The 15,685-nt window shown below is 41.5% G+C and overlaps 1 protein-coding gene across 1 annotated transcript in view; it reads right to left on the bottom strand.

Moving 5' to 3' along the window:
* The window catches only part of GLIS1 (GLIS family zinc finger 1), a 266,997-nt gene that overhangs the window by 239,444 nt on the left and 11,868 nt on the right, over positions 1-15,685 (bottom strand). The window lies entirely within an intron of this gene.

The following is a 15,685-nucleotide window of genomic DNA, read 5'->3' as shown; positions in this document are numbered from 1 at the left end:
CAATGGAATTACTTCTGTGACATGTTGAAAGGGAAGGTTTCAAAGAAATCTGAGAAGACTTAAACAAACTGATGCATAGTGAAGTGAACAGAACCAGGAGAACAACTTATGCTATAACAATACTATAAAGAAAAATAACTGCAAGTTATTTTGGAAAGTTCACAAGACAATACAATTATCAACTATGATTCTAGAGGACCAATGAATGATAGAGCACACTGCCCATCTCCCGACAGAGGGAATGGGGTCAGGACACAGAATGAGACATGGACACACACACATATTATACATAAAAATATAGAAATGTATATGTATGTGGACATGAGCAATGTGGTAAATCTGGTTTTCCTGCCTTGCTTATTTGTTATAAGGATTTTATTTTTTCTTTTTTTTTCCCAGTGGGAAAGGGGAGAAGAAAAAGAAAATAGATTTTTTCCATTTAAAATAAGTAAATAAAATAAAGGAGGTGAACTAAGTGGTCTTTAAGGTCCCTGTTCCCAGATAATTTCTCCTAAGCTCTGACACCCCTGTCCTAAAGCCTCTCCCAGTTCAGACATTCCCTGATCTCAGGCCCCTTCCAGCTGTGAAATCCTCTCTTCTCAGGCCCCTGCTAGCTTTGACATTCCCTGTTCCACAACCCCTCTTAGTTTTGGTACACTCTGATCAAAAGCCATTTTCAGTTCTATCATCCTTTGTTCTACATCCTATGCCCAAGATACTCTCCAATTTATGCTTCCTTTATCATGTTTGTACCCTTTAGACTGTGATCTCCTTGAGAACAGATAATGGTTTGTTTGGGGTTTTTCTGGCCTTTCTTTGAATGCCCTCTTAGCACAATGATCTGTAGTAGGTAAGAAACATTTATTGACACAATTTGACTTATTTGAATAGCCCTTTAAGCCCTGACTGTGTGGTTTGGGGAAGGTTTGAGGCCCTGCTTATCTTCATTGGGCTGTGGAATGGACAAAAATAAGATGTCACATGCAAAATATCCTTTAGTAATCATTCCATCCACTGGAGCCAACAAACCACAAAGTCCTCTTTAAAAGAATGAGGTATCCCTCTCATGAATGGTGAGGAAATGAGACCAACCAGTGGAATCCCATGGTTGAAGTTCCTTTCAAGTCTTGGAACCTAACCCAAAACTAAATGGGCAATTTCAAACACTTCCATGAATCTCTCACCAGTTTGTCTATTGGACCCTTCCTCCATGGTCAGCTCTCCTCTGGAAACTAAGGGGCAGAAAGGAGATATCCCTCAAGCGGAATATCAAATTGAATGGACCTCCTGCAGACTTCCACAGAGCCAACCAATGCTAAAAATAGCAGCTGACATTTATAAGGCAAGCAAAGCCCTTTACATCTATTCTCTGTCACTGGATCTCACCACAAATTTGACACTTGGATACAATCATCATTCCCATTCTGCACCTCAAAGAAGTTAAACACCTTGACAAAGGCAGGATATGAAGACCTGTTTTCCTAATCCACAATCCACACTAGTTTTTAAAAGAATGTGGAAGAGAAATGCAAAAAAAAAAAAAAACCCTCAAGAAATGAAGGCCTGGGGCAGCTTAGGTGGCCCGGTGGATAGAGAACCAGCCCTGAAGTCGGGAGTACCTGGGTTCAAATCCAGTCTCAGACACTTAATAATTACCTAGTTGTGTGGCCTTGGGCAAGCCACTTAACCCCATTTGCCTTGCAAAAAAAAAAAGTCCTTAGAAATGAAGGCCTACTTAATGGACTCACTCATTCCTTCAGTGCAACAATCAGGCACAATTTGGGGCTCTCTGCGATGAAGAATACCATCTGTATCCAAAGAAAGAATTGTGGAGTTTGAACAAAGACCAAAGACTATACTATCTCTTATACTTTATTTTTCTTCCTTAAGGATGTGATTTCTCATCACAATCAACTTAGATGGATGTATGCCATGGAAACAATATAAAGACTAAGAGACTGCCTTCTATGGGGGTGGGGGGAGGGAAGCTAGATTAGTGGGAAAATTGTAAAATTCAAAATAAACAAATAAATAAAATTTTAAAAAGAAATGAAGATCTACAGATGGGGAAGCAAGGAAAGAGCACCCGGCAGGATCCAAGTTCTGCCACTTGCTATCTGTGTGACCTTGGGCCAGTCACTTACTTTCTTGGAATTTCATTTTCTCACCTATAAAATGGAAGCTTGAACTAGATAACCTTCTAGTCCCAAATCTATGATTATAATTATTGGGGAAAAACTCCTGGTTATCAATTTGAAGAAGCCTCTTATCTTGAAAGCTTACTGATCTTGAACAAGTCACTTTAATTCCCTGGGTCTCAGTTTCCTCTGCTGAACAGTAAGAGGATCAGACTGGAGAGCCTCTAAGGTACCTTCCCACAGGAGAAAGAACACTTGATAAGGAATCAAGGAACCCTGGGTTCAAATCCTTCCTCTAAAACATATTACCTGTGAGCCTTTAAACAAGTCACTTCCCTTCTCTCGGCCTTAATTTCTTCATTTGTAAAATGAGGAAATTGGACTAGATGCCCTCGAAGGTGTCCTCCCAGGTCTAAAGCTATTTTAGGAGCCTGTGACCTGGATTTTAAGTGTTTACTTATACTTCAGGTCCTGTACTTGGTGACAAAAAAACAAAAACAAAAACAAACAAACAAAAAAACAAGAAACAAAAGCCAGTCTCCTCCCTGAAGGATACCAAGTCCCTGGAGTCTCTCCTTCAAGGGCCTCCAACCCAGGGTTCTGGGAGGCTCTGCAGGCAGCTCCAGGCTGCTCTCAGACCTTGGCTTCCAAAGCAGAGCTGGCTTTACTAGGTGGGACAATCTTTCCCAGGCTTCCCCCCAAACCCCCGCCCCCTTTGAGAGTATGAACACTACAAGATGTGGAGCGTTCCACCCGAGACATCCAGGAGGTTAGAAGCGGCTAATGGCTAACAATAAAAAATAATATTTTCCCTTTCAGCCATTAACTTGTAATATAGGGCTCTCTAATTCCTTCCTGTTCCTTCCCACGGGGCTCAGGATCAAGCAACTTGGGAAATAAATAACTCCCTGCTCTTGCCCGACCTCAAACCCAGATTTCAAAGTCTATCGGAGAAATATGGTCCCTCATCATTAATGCTGAAATCTCCCTCTCTTTCTTACTTTTTTTTTCTTTAAGTGTTTCACATATTAAGTTACCACTCTAGGCAAAGGATTTTTATTTTCCCCATTTGGTCACTTGGGCTGGCAGCATCTCAGGTCCAACTGGAAACTGCTTTAATGAATTTCTGGGCTCCAAAAGAGAATCCAACCCACATGGGATAGCAGGAAGATCATTTGGGTATGGAATCTGAGGACCTGAGTTTGAATCCTGGCTTTGGATTTTGGTCCAAACAAGTTCCTTCTCTTGGCCTCAATTTCCTCATCTGTCAAATGAGGATGAGACAGTCTCTGACAGGCCCACTTTTATGATCCTCCCTAAAAGAAGAAACAGCACTATATTCTGCAATCATTTGATCCTCACAATAATCATTGGATCCTCACAATAGTCCTGCAAGGTAGTGATAGCGCTATACCCATAAGGAAATGAGGCTGAGAGAGGCTTGTCAAGAGTGAAATTTGAACCCAGGTCTTTTCTAACTAACCACAAATCCAGTCATGCCGCCTAGTTGCTCTATTCACCCAACCTACGTCACCCTACTTCATCCAACCTACTTCAGCCCTCCCCGGGTCATAGTTCTGCTTGGCCCCAGAGGTGGATCTAGGAGAAGAAGGGGGAAGGTGACATTGTAAAAACCACTTAGGCTCAATCAAAGGAAAATGCCTAATTCAATTCATTAAGCACCCACTATGGGCAATGCACCAGGGAGGTAAAGAAAGACTAAAATCAACACTGTCCCTGCCTTCGGGAAGCTTGCCTTCTTTGGGGGCATGTAACCTGCAACAGAGAACACAAATTACAGACAATGCAAACACAAAGCTGTGGGGTGGGAAGGCAGGCTCAAGAAAGGAGGCATCTGTATCAGAGACAACCTGGCCTGAGTCTAGGCCGAGGAGTCAACAAGGTGAAGGGAAGAGGACGAAAGAAGACAGCAACGCCACGGGCCGCATTCTGGTCCCTGAGACAGGGCTTGCTGTAAGAAGCCAGTGTGGCAGGGACAATGCTTGGATTAAAGGGAGGAATAAGCTTGGAATACCAGGAGGACTGTGGAGGTTGAACCACCAAGAAAAATACTCATGCTGACTTGACCCTAGAGAGCAGAGTGAATGACTGGCCAGCAGTCAGAGCCAGCAATGGGCCGCTGGGAGGAGAGCAGGTCTCAGTGATGTCCCCTGCCTCCCTCTCTCATGCCCAGATCTTTAAAACGAAGCAGTCCAAGAGAGGGACATTGACTCTGGAGTCAGGGGAGCTGAGTTCCAATCCTGCCTACATAACCTTGGGGAAGGCTCTTATCTTCCCTGGACTTCAGTTTCTCCCTTTACAAGAAAGGGAACCGAGCTAGATGGTCAAATCGATGGCATCTTTTGGCTCTAAATCAAAGGTCTGAGGAACCTCTGAGTGGATGCTCTAGTTGCAATGGATGATTTAGGGCAGTCACACTTCTGTGAGATTCTATGATTAAATATTTTGCAAAGTCTCACAGAGTGCCCCAGGGAGCTACAGTTCAGCAGAAAAAAAGGGAGTTAAATTCTAATCCAATCGAACTAACCAGCACTGCCCACAGCTGCCTAGTTAGATAATGGGCTCATAGTGTCAGACCTCAGAAGCCATCTTGTCCAGCACGGATGGGAAGAACCCTTCCCTCCTACAATTCTGATGCTAGCCACATACACTCAAAAAGGTCCATGATTTAAAACCAAAGTATTACTAATATTGCTTTTAGTGATGATAAAAAACTGGAAATGAAGGAGATGACCATCAGTTGAGGAATGGTCAAACAAACTATGACCCTTGAATGTAAAGAACGACCACATACACACAGTAAGAATAAGCAGAATTCAAAGAATCATTGGAAGACTTATAAGAATTGATACAGGGGCAGCTAGGTGGCACAGTGGATAGAGCACCAGCCCTGGAGTCAGGAGTCCCTGGGTTCAAATCTGGCCTCAGCCACTTAATAATGACCTAGCTGTGTGGCCTTGGGCAAGTCACTTAACCCCACTGACTTGCAAAAAAAAATAAACCCTAAGAATTGATACAGAGCAGAGGAATCTGAGCTGGGGGAACAATACACACAATGATGACAACCATATTAACGGAAACAACAGCCTCAATGCAAACAGCATCCTATGAAATGATAACAGCTAAGCTTGGTCCCAAAGAAGAAATGTAAAGAAGTGTTTCTCTCATCCCCTTTTTGCAGAGAGGACCATGGGTATGAAATGCAGACTCTAATGACAAATTTGGTTAATATGTAGATAGTTTGCTGAACTAGAGGGGGTTTTTTTTATTCCTTGTTTTAAGGGAGTGAGTTAGAAAAGTCAGGAACTGTAAAGTCAAGGCAAGTCAAATGATATCAATTAAAATTTATTTTTAAAAATACCACTTATTTTTATGCATTATCTCCAACATCCTCAACAGCCATCCAGACTTTACTTCCAGTCCTCCAAAAAGGGAGGATGCCATGACCTCCTAAGACAGACCAATACATTTTGGGAACAGTTCTTTTTTTGTTGTTGTTAAAGTTGCAGTTTGTGTCTGATCCTTCATGACCTCATTGGGGGTTTTCTTGGCAAAGATACCAGAATGGTTTGCCATTTCCTTCTCCAGTTCATTTTCTAGATAAGGAAACTGAGGCAAACAGGGTGATCACACTGGATCACACAGCTAGCAAGTGAGTGTCTGAGGTCAGATTAGACCTGGGAAAGATGAGCTTCCTGCCTGCAGGCCTGAGTGTTCTACTTTAGAATTCTTTCATTCCATGTAATCCTCCTTTATGAGATAGAAAATGTTTTCCTCACAACAGAAAACTCTGATCCTGTTTAATGTCCTTGGGTTTTAAAACTCTCTTTTCTGGAGCACCTAAACTCACTCCCCCTGACAAGCCGTGACCGGGCAATGAGAGAGAAACCAAGGGGCTGGTGTAGGATGGCTCCCTGCCCCGGCCCTGCCTGGCCACACCAGACAAGACAGCAAACAAACAGAAAGATTAAAGGCTTAAAAAATCCCATCATTCTTTAGATGAATCCTAAAAAACAAAACTGCCACTAGTTTCTAAATCTGGCTGAGATTTAGAGAAGAGCAGAGAAGAGGAACCGCATAAACCATCAGGGACTCCTCAGAATAACAGTTTCAGTCCCACAAAGCAAAAACTAAGCAGTCTGGTAGCCTCGAGACAGGTTAAAGATCCCTTGGTCTCTCTGATGTAACTTCTAGAGGCTGAGGTCAAGGGGATCAAGTGGTCTTGAACTCCAAACCTGCTTCTCCCCTTTACCAGCTTTGACCATGGACAAGTCACATGACTTCAAGCCTCAGTTTCCCCAACTATAAAATAAGAATACCAATGCCCATGATATTTAACTCTAGGTTGTGGTGAAGATCAAGCAATACCATGTCCAAGAGGCACTTGGTTCTTTTTCAAGTGCCAGAGAAACACCAGATGTGATTACTTGTTCCTTTTTTGTCTGACCAATGGGATCAGAAGATAGAGGAGGCCAGGAGGCCACCATTCCACTACTTGTCATTTCGTACACATTGATCACACAAAAGTTTTATCCCAATGAAGTTTGGAACTGAGCTATTCCTCTCTTGTTCCACACCCCCAACTTGACTATAAGATCTCTGAGGACAGGCTCTAGGAAGCTGAACATTTGTGTTTTCACTGCAGCCCGCCAATGGTGATTTTTTAACCCCAGTCACTGACTAGAACTCTGCACTGAGCCCTCTTGAGTCAATTTCAACACTATTAACAAGGAATAATTGTATAAGCAGAAAAACGGATTTGTCTGGGGGATTGAAAGGGCAAAATGAGTTTGATTGGACTTTTCTAATTGGCTGAAAAATCACAAAAAGAAGCCTAATTTCTCAACCAGTCTGTTGAAAACTCATGCCCTGGTCTCACTGGTTCCCAACCAAAGGAAGAGGGGATGGAAAGCTTTTCAGTGCAGATTATAGGGCAAACCAAGAATTTGAGGACAGAATCCTTATCATCAGGGAAAACTCTTTCATTAAGGAGAATCATTATCATCATCATCATTCCAATGTCGAAATATATATTATTCTTATTATTATGGTGGCTTAGGAAGAAACAATGGGTGAGTTCAGAGAAACATGGTAAGACTCAAATGAACTGATCAAGAATGAAGGAAACAGAAGCAGGAAAACAGTTTTCACAGTTGACTCCAACATGTAAAGAAAAGGACCACTACAAGGAAGCCCCAATTCTGGAGTGACTTCTAACCCAACAATAATCCTAGATAATGAAACAGACCTTTCTACTTTTGGAAAAGAGAGAGGAGGTTACCAGGGCAGAATATAGTCCACACTGTCAGACATGGTCACTGGAGGAGTTACGATATCTTCAGCAATAACCATGATATAATTTTTAAAAAATAAACAAAAATAGGTTTTTATAAGGAAAAATAATAATAGCCGCTTCCAACGAGTGCTGTTCTTGGAGTTAGGAGGCAGAAAAATGGAAAGAGAGAAGAGACAGAGAAAGACTGAGAAGGCGAGAGCAGGAGAGATTTGAAAGAGAGAGAAAAATGGAAGACATAGGAGATGGAGACAGAGGATCTGAGAGAGAGAGAGAGAGAGAGAGAGAGAGAAAGGAAGAGACAAAGAGAGGGATAGATGCGTGGATGGATTTAGTATTTTTCTAAGTGAGTTAATGAGCTCAGTGTTAGGGATAAAAATACAAATAAACCAGACAGTGTTTGTCCTCAAGAAGCTTACATTCTAATGTAAGAAGACAAGTGTCAGAAAGCAGAGTCTGAAGAGAGGAAGAAGGAAGGGAACATTTGCTGGCATCAGTGGAGCACTTCAGGAAGCTACAAGGAGACCTGGGTCAGCTCAATTCCCCAGCCACCCTAAAACCTGGGACTTGGAAATCCAGACTCTTGGTTCTTACCATGGATCTGCTACTTAAACTTGTATTTTCCAAGTACCCCATTTCTCCTCTCTGGGGCTCAGTTTCCTCATCCAGAAAATTGAAGAGGCTAAAACTAATCCTAAAAGTTGTTTTGAGCTCTGACTTGGTGATCCAATAAACTCTCCATAGAAGAGAAACAAAGAGTTTTAACAGTGGAAAAATCCTTTCTCCCTTCTGTCATAGGCAGATCTGTTTGCAGTTTCAAAAATAAAGAAAGTGAAGGGGGGTGAGGAGGGTGAGAAGCCCCAAATGAAAAGAACCAAGTCCTGCTGATTCATGTCTTTTGAAGAGCCCAAACATCAGCATCAGTCCCATCTTTGCTCCAGCTTTTTTCTAGAAAATAGAAAGATGGGGGGGGAGCATCCTCAAATCCCAGAAATTTCTACTTTGGTTATTTATCCAAATCCTTTCAATGACAGTTTCAGTGGCAAGGCAGAAGGGGGAGGGGGGATTTCTGATCTGCGTTTCTCTGATGGGCAACTGTTAAGGGTTGACCTCAATAGTATCAAAAAGTATTCTTTCTTCTGGGGACATGATGTTCCCCTGTGAAGACATCAACACAATCTAACAAGTCTATTAAAAACTTCTTTAAACATTGTAATGCTGACTTGGGGGTCCAGAAGACTTGAGTTTGAATTTGGATTCAGATAATGTTTAAGTAAACACACTCACAGTTAATTCCAATTTCTTCACATATATTTTAAAAGAATAAATAAGGAAAAGGTAATGCAAAAATGTAAGTAAACATTGCATTGTACACTTAATTATGAAAGCAACATTACATAAAATACACTATACATAAAGTGATAGACACAATGTTTTCTCACATTGTTCTCGAGCTCCTTCTGCACACTACCTGGCAGATACTTTATAGTATCATGGAGCTATGGACCAACACAACTTTCATCAGGTTACCATAGCTCAGACCAATCTTGAATTTTGATAACCCAATTTCATTGGCTGGATCCCATCCATTCAAGGTCTCTAGCCTGCCCTTTGAAGTATTTGAGCCTTTCCAAGACAAATGCTAAAAGACTCTCTGATGCTTCTCCGTCTTGCCAGTCCCAGCTATTTGGAAAGCAGGGCATCTATTTCCAAAGGGTATGGTAACAACTATGCTATGGGTTGCTAGGTGGCACAGTGGAGAGAGCACCAGGCTGGAATCAGGAAGACTCATCTTCCAGAGTTTAAATTTAGCTCAGATACTTCCTAGCTATGTGACCCTGGGCAAGTCACTTCAATTTGTTTGCCTCAGCTTTCTCATATGTCAAATGAGCTGGAGAAGGAAATGACCAACTATTCCACTATCTTTGCCAAGAAAATCTCAAATGGGGCCATAAAGATGGTATTTGAAATTAATTTCCAACTGAACTGAAACTGAAAAAAATCTAACAACAAAACATCTATGATAATGACAATATAATTATTAAGTTTGGTTTTAAGGCCTCTCTTAGTCCTGAAAATGTTGAAATTACTGAATCTCATTTTTTTTCTGACTCTGATGGTTTAACCCATCAGTGTAAGATAGTAAGATAACTGGCCCACTCAGTGGAGGACCCCAGCAGCAGAGGATATACCTGTGGAAGAGGTTCATCGTTTGTCCCATGCTGACCCTCTCCAGAGTCAGATTGCCTAGCCCCATTCAGTTTGGTTCCATGAATGAATAGGCAGCCTGAAAATTGGGTAAGAGATCATTCTGTCATTTATTTTAAAAACAAAAACAAACAAAAAAAAATCCACAATTGGAATATGCAGACAGTGAGATGCTGACTAGCAGCTGGGTCTATCATTGAACAACTCAGCCTCAGTTTCCACATCTGTAAAAATGGGGATAATAAAAATGCCTACCTTTAAGAGGATTAAATGAGATAACATGTGTAAAATGCTTTGCAAATCCTAAAGAGTTCTAAAAATGCTAGTGATGATTGAATGTAAAGATGAGAAGCAGACTCAGCCACCATGATCCCAAGTGACTAGGGCAGGGAAGACACAAATCATTATAAAATGACATTTTCAATCATTCGAGCTGGCAAATAAGGAAAATTGCTCTAAATAAAGGATTAGGGCAGGTGAAGAGGCAGGAGAAGGGAATGAGAGGGGCAAGGTTTGTCAAAGACCAGAAGTCAAGGCAGACTTCCTGGTGGCAAATAGATTTTATGTTGTTGGAAGGGGGTCCAATTAGATGACCTTTAAAGGCCCTCTCCCAGCTCTGACATCCCTGTTCTAGGGCTCCTCCCAGCTATGACATCCCCTATTCTCAGGCCCTTCGCAGCTCTACCATCCTCTGTTCTAAGGCCCCTCCCAGCTCTGAATCTAGAATTCTAGATTTACCAGGTTTCACAGACCTTGAAAGGGGAGAGAGGCCAGCTGGCCCAGTCATAAGGAGCCTCCTCTCTGCATCTCTGCTCCCTCTGGGCAGACTTGCATGCACAGCGGCCTCCTTCCCTCTTAACCTGTCCTTTCCACCAGACTTGCTTTTTTTCCCCCATTTTAACGTCCAACCTGATTTAATCGAAAACACATGCTTGGTCAATATCCTCTGTCATGTTCCATTAGCTTCACACGGACGGGTACAAGTCAATAAACAAAGGTGGAGGCGTAAATCTGCCTTGAACACATAATACTCTGAATCTGAAAATAAAAACACGTGTGCCTTCTGACCCAGGGACTCACAAACCCCCAGAAACTTCAGGTATTGGCTTTTGCTCCCAGAAACAGGCGGACCATCCCAGGGAGCTTCCTGGAGACCAATCTGTGGATTATCCGAGCTTAGACACTGATTAATTGAGCCACCTCTGGATTAAAAAACCAAGAGGCTCCAGGCCTCAACTCAGGGGACAGGGCTGGCCCGGAACTGAAGCTCACAAAGGCAGCATCCCATGGCTGTGTGACCCTGGGCAAGTCACTTAACCCCATTGCCTTGTGAAAAACAACTCCCCCCAAAAAACAGAAAAAGGATTAGGATTCCCCTTTGGAGTGTCCTTGACCCTTCTGGCAGCCCAACCCAGAGATGCTGACAGAGCCTCCTTCTCAGAATCACGTCTTTACATTAAATAAAATACACAGGATTACAAAGGAAAATTATTGTGCTTGAAATGGTCATTAAAATTTCAATATTTAATTTTAAATAATTTTTAAAATAACTGAAAAAATAAAATGCACAAGATAACAAAGAAAACCTATTCCAATGAAATGGCTGTAAAAAGCAAAAAAGTTTAAAATTTTTTCATTTTAAAAAATTTAAATAAAATTTTAAAACAACTTTTAAAAAATGCACAGGATAATGAAGGAAGCTTATTATATTAAATAGTTATAACAATGTAATAAATGCTTACAATTAATTAATTTTAAGTTTTAAATAAATTTTTATAACAACTTGAAAAGAAAATGCACAGGATAGCAAAGGAAGCCTTATATTGAAATAGTTAAAAAATGTAAATGTTGAAAATTTTTAAGTTTAAAAAATTTAAAGAAATGTTTTGAGCAACTTTTTAAAAAAGAAAATGCACAGGATAACATAGGAAACCTATTATATTTAATAGTTATTAAAATGTCATAAATTTTTAAAATTTATTAATTTTAAAAATTTTAAACAAAATTTTAAAAAACTTTTAAAAAAGAAAATGCATAGATAATGAAGGAAACCTATTATGTTGAAATAGTTATATAATAAAGGTTTAAAATTTTTTAATTAAAAAAATTTAAATACATTTTTAAAACTTTTTTTTAGGTTTTTGCAAGGCAATGGAGTTAAGCGGCTTGCCCAAGGCCACACAGCTAGGTAACTATTAAGTGTTTGAGGTCACATTTGAACTCAGGTACTCCTGACCCCAGAGCCGCTGCTCTGTCCACTGCGCCACCTAGCCACCCTCTAAAGCAATTAAAAAAAAATGCACAGAATAATGAAGGGTCTATTATACTAAAGTAATCATAAAAATGTAATGAATGTTTAAATTTTTTTAGTTTTAAAAAATAAATTTAGTTTTAGTTTTAAAAAACCTGTTTAATTTTAAATAAATTTTAAAATAATTTTTAAAAAATAAAATGCCCAGGATAACAAAAAAATCTATTCCCTTGAAATAATTATGAAAAATATTTTTTTTTACATTCAGAGACCCCAAGTTAACAATTCCTTATTTAGATAAATTAATAGAGAATAGACTGGCAGAGCCAGAAGTATTTAAAATCTGGAATGTGGAAAGTTAGAGCAGAGAACAGAAAGTTATCTTCGAACAGCATTACAGTGAGGAGAGACCTTAGAAGATGAAATGCAAGATCTGGGAGGACCCTGAGAACAGGGGATGTCAGAGCTGGGAAGGACCTGAGAACATACTCTCCTATGACTGGCTCATAGAGGTTGGGAGCTAAAAGACATTTTAGACATCATCCTAAACTCTGCCATTTAACAGCTATAGAGGAGAAAGTGAGGCTGGTGACTTTAGCACAGCCCCAGCCCCACTCCCATTCCCACCCCCAATCATATTCATGGCATCACCTTCCTGATGCCATGGTTTTCTTCGAAAATGAAGGAAAAACATTAAGCAAACTAAGGTTAAGAAAGGTAAGTGACTTATGTCTTAGGTAAATTTTAAAAATGAAACTGGGAAATATGATCCTAAGCCAGAGTTTACTTAATATATTGGCAAACATAGAAGAAATATTGTAAGTTCTCTAATTATTGCATAATAGTCTAAACTTTTTTATGTTATTATTTCTCAAGAAAGAAATTTCCATTAATCTCTACTCAGGAAGTCAAATAAGCAGAGACACAAAACCTATTTCCAAGAGCTAGGAATGACCTTAGATCAAAGAACATCAGACCTGGGTAAGAGGGGAACAAATCGTGATCCAAAGAATGACAGACTTAAAAGGAGTTTCAATCACAGAGCTCTTTGCCGTAAACAGTATGTCATTTCCTGACTCCACACTTTGGCCTACCGTGTGTTCCTTCTTTCTGCCACATCTAGGGCAACTAGGTGGAGCAGTGGATAGTACACTGATCTTGGAGTCAGGAGGGTGGGAGTGCGAATCTGACCTCAGATACTTGCCACTTACTAGTGTGTGACCTTGGGCAAGTCATTTAACCCTGATTGTCTCGCATCCAGAGCCATCTCCAGTTGTCTGATTCATATCTGGCCCCTGGACCTAGATGGCTTTAGAGGAGAATGTGAGATTCAAATCCAATTCATTGCTTCTCATGGCATAACCTCCTTGATGTCATAGACTTCCTTGAGAATGAAGGACAAAAAAAATCTTGGAATCCCTCACTTTTTTTTTTTTTAGGTTTTTGCAAGGCAAACGGGGTTAAGTGGCTTGCCCAAGGCCACACAGCCAGATCATTAAGTGTCTGAGGCCAGATTTGAACCCAGGTACTCCTGACTCCAAGGCCAGTGCTTTATCCACTATGCCACCCCAATCCCTCACTTCTTTCAAGACCCTTTCTTATTCATCTCCCTCCTTCTTCCTCCTCTCTCTCTCTCTCATACATACACACACACACACGCACACGCACACGCACACGCATATGCACACAAGCAGTATTTATTTTGAGAATATCTTGAATTTACTTATCTGCAAACATGCTACATTTCCCCAGTGGAATGTAAGCTTCTTGTGGGCAGGGCCCATCACATTTTTGCCTTTCTATCCACATTGCTGATCCTTAATAGATAATTACAGACTGACTAATTTACTGATGGACTAGCCCCAGAGAGCAATATAGGGACTAAGAAGCCCATGTTTCTTCAGAGAGAAAGGTTTAGCTTAATGTCTACAAAACCTTCCCACCAAAGATTACTGATCCAATGTGGAATAGGTGACCTCAAGCTCCCTGACCCTTGAGATCTTTGAAGAGAGCTAGGCAATCTCTAGGAGGGGTTGTGAAGAGGATTCTTGGTCTGGCCTGGTTCTAGGCTGAGCCTCAGAGAAGATGGCCCTTGGGCAGTGAGGAGTCCTGTGGAAAGGCTGGAGGCCTGGGGATCTCAGCTGGCTGACATCTGGGGAAGCCATGAGGAAGCAGACGCTATCCCTGAGAGATGGGCCCCAATGACAGCCCTTGCTTGTTTCAGAAGCCTCCCCCCCCCAACCAAAGGTGGGTCTGTATCCCTGATCTGGCTTTCATATGGAACCTGGGGTCCAGTAGAGACTGGGGTTGTTCCCCAGGGCTGACTCTGCTCCCTTAATACTCAGACTTCCAGTGCTGTACTTCACCGAATACCAAATTTAGAGTCAGGAAGATCCAAGTTCAAATCTAGTCTCACTTCCATAATCCCTAGGGAAGCCTCAGTTACCTCATCTGTAAAATGGGGTTAATATAAACTAGGGTTAATAATAACTTCACAGTGTCATCATAAGGATCAAGTGAAATTGTGAAATCCAATGCTTGGCTTTGCTAGCTATGATTCTCATTGTTATTTGTATATCATTATTTGGTGCATCTGGTCTGGAGCCCCAGGACTGCTTTTTTCTATCTCTAGTCTTCTTTAAGGTCTTGCAAGCAGCAGGCACTCCAAGCATGGTTGCAGTCCATAATACAAGTCACTGAAGAACTTGGATCGTTCACTATAAATTTACATTTACATAAAAGCAATATTTCCTTTTTAAAAAAATTCATCCAATGCTTCCAGTGGTGCCCAGAACCTAATAGGCCCTTAAAAGTTTGAACCTGAATTCAAACCCAGGTTCAAACACATCCTCACTGGGTGATCCTGAGCACATCACTTAAACTCTGTCTCAGTTTCCTCAACTGTAACATGGGGATAATAATAGCACCGCCATCCCCCCCCCGGGTTACTGCGGGGATCAAACGAGATACCTATGGTATACAGGAGGCACTTAATAAATGCTCGCTCCCTCTCAGTCAGTAGGCTGACTGCCCATGATACGGAGGCACACATTATTTGTTGACTTCAGGACTGTATGAGAACATCTTTAGGGAGTAGGCTTTAGAGAGATTCAGATACAAACTTGGTCATGGGTCCCTGGGGAAGTCATTGCCTCTCTCTCTCTCAAAGGAAGTGGCTAGTCTCTGGGGCTCTGGACTGAGGGCCTGGGCACCCCATCCCGACCTCAATAAATACCCTCCAAGAAGGCCCAGATGTCTCAAATGAATCGATTCATGCCCAACCAGGGCTGAGGAATTTTCCTAAAACCCAGGGCAGATACTTCAAGAATCTACCCTTAACAAACCTATCGTCTTTGACCTCTGCCAGTGGACACGAGCAGATGATGCCATGCAAGAACCACCCTCCTGTGATGACCTGAGAGGATCAGACTCTCCTCTGGGACCTTTTACACATCCTAGAGCCAGGCAAGCAGTAGATGCCAGAGCTGAAGGGACCAGTTCCAGAACCAGATCACTTATTAAGCTTGTTGATAGACTGACTGTCCTCCAGGAGACTGCAAGCTCTCTGAGGGTAGGAATCAACTCATTTTCAGTTCAATAACTCCAGTACCTAGGACTGTGCTGCGAACCCAGAGAAGCTTAAGAAATATATGTGGATGGATGGATGGATGGATGGATGGACGGACGGACGGACGGACGGATGGACGGACGGACGGACAGACGGATGGATGGATGGATGGATGGACTTGGAGTGAGAAGACTCACCTGGGACTC

Source organism: Macrotis lagotis, chromosome 2, assembly GCF_037893015.1.
Source record: "Macrotis lagotis isolate mMagLag1 chromosome 2, bilby.v1.9.chrom.fasta, whole genome shotgun sequence".
Taxonomy (NCBI): domain Eukaryota; kingdom Metazoa; phylum Chordata; class Mammalia; order Peramelemorphia; family Peramelidae; genus Macrotis; species Macrotis lagotis.
Note: the sequence above shows the minus strand (reverse complement) of the source record. Positions and strands in the feature narration are given on the sequence as shown.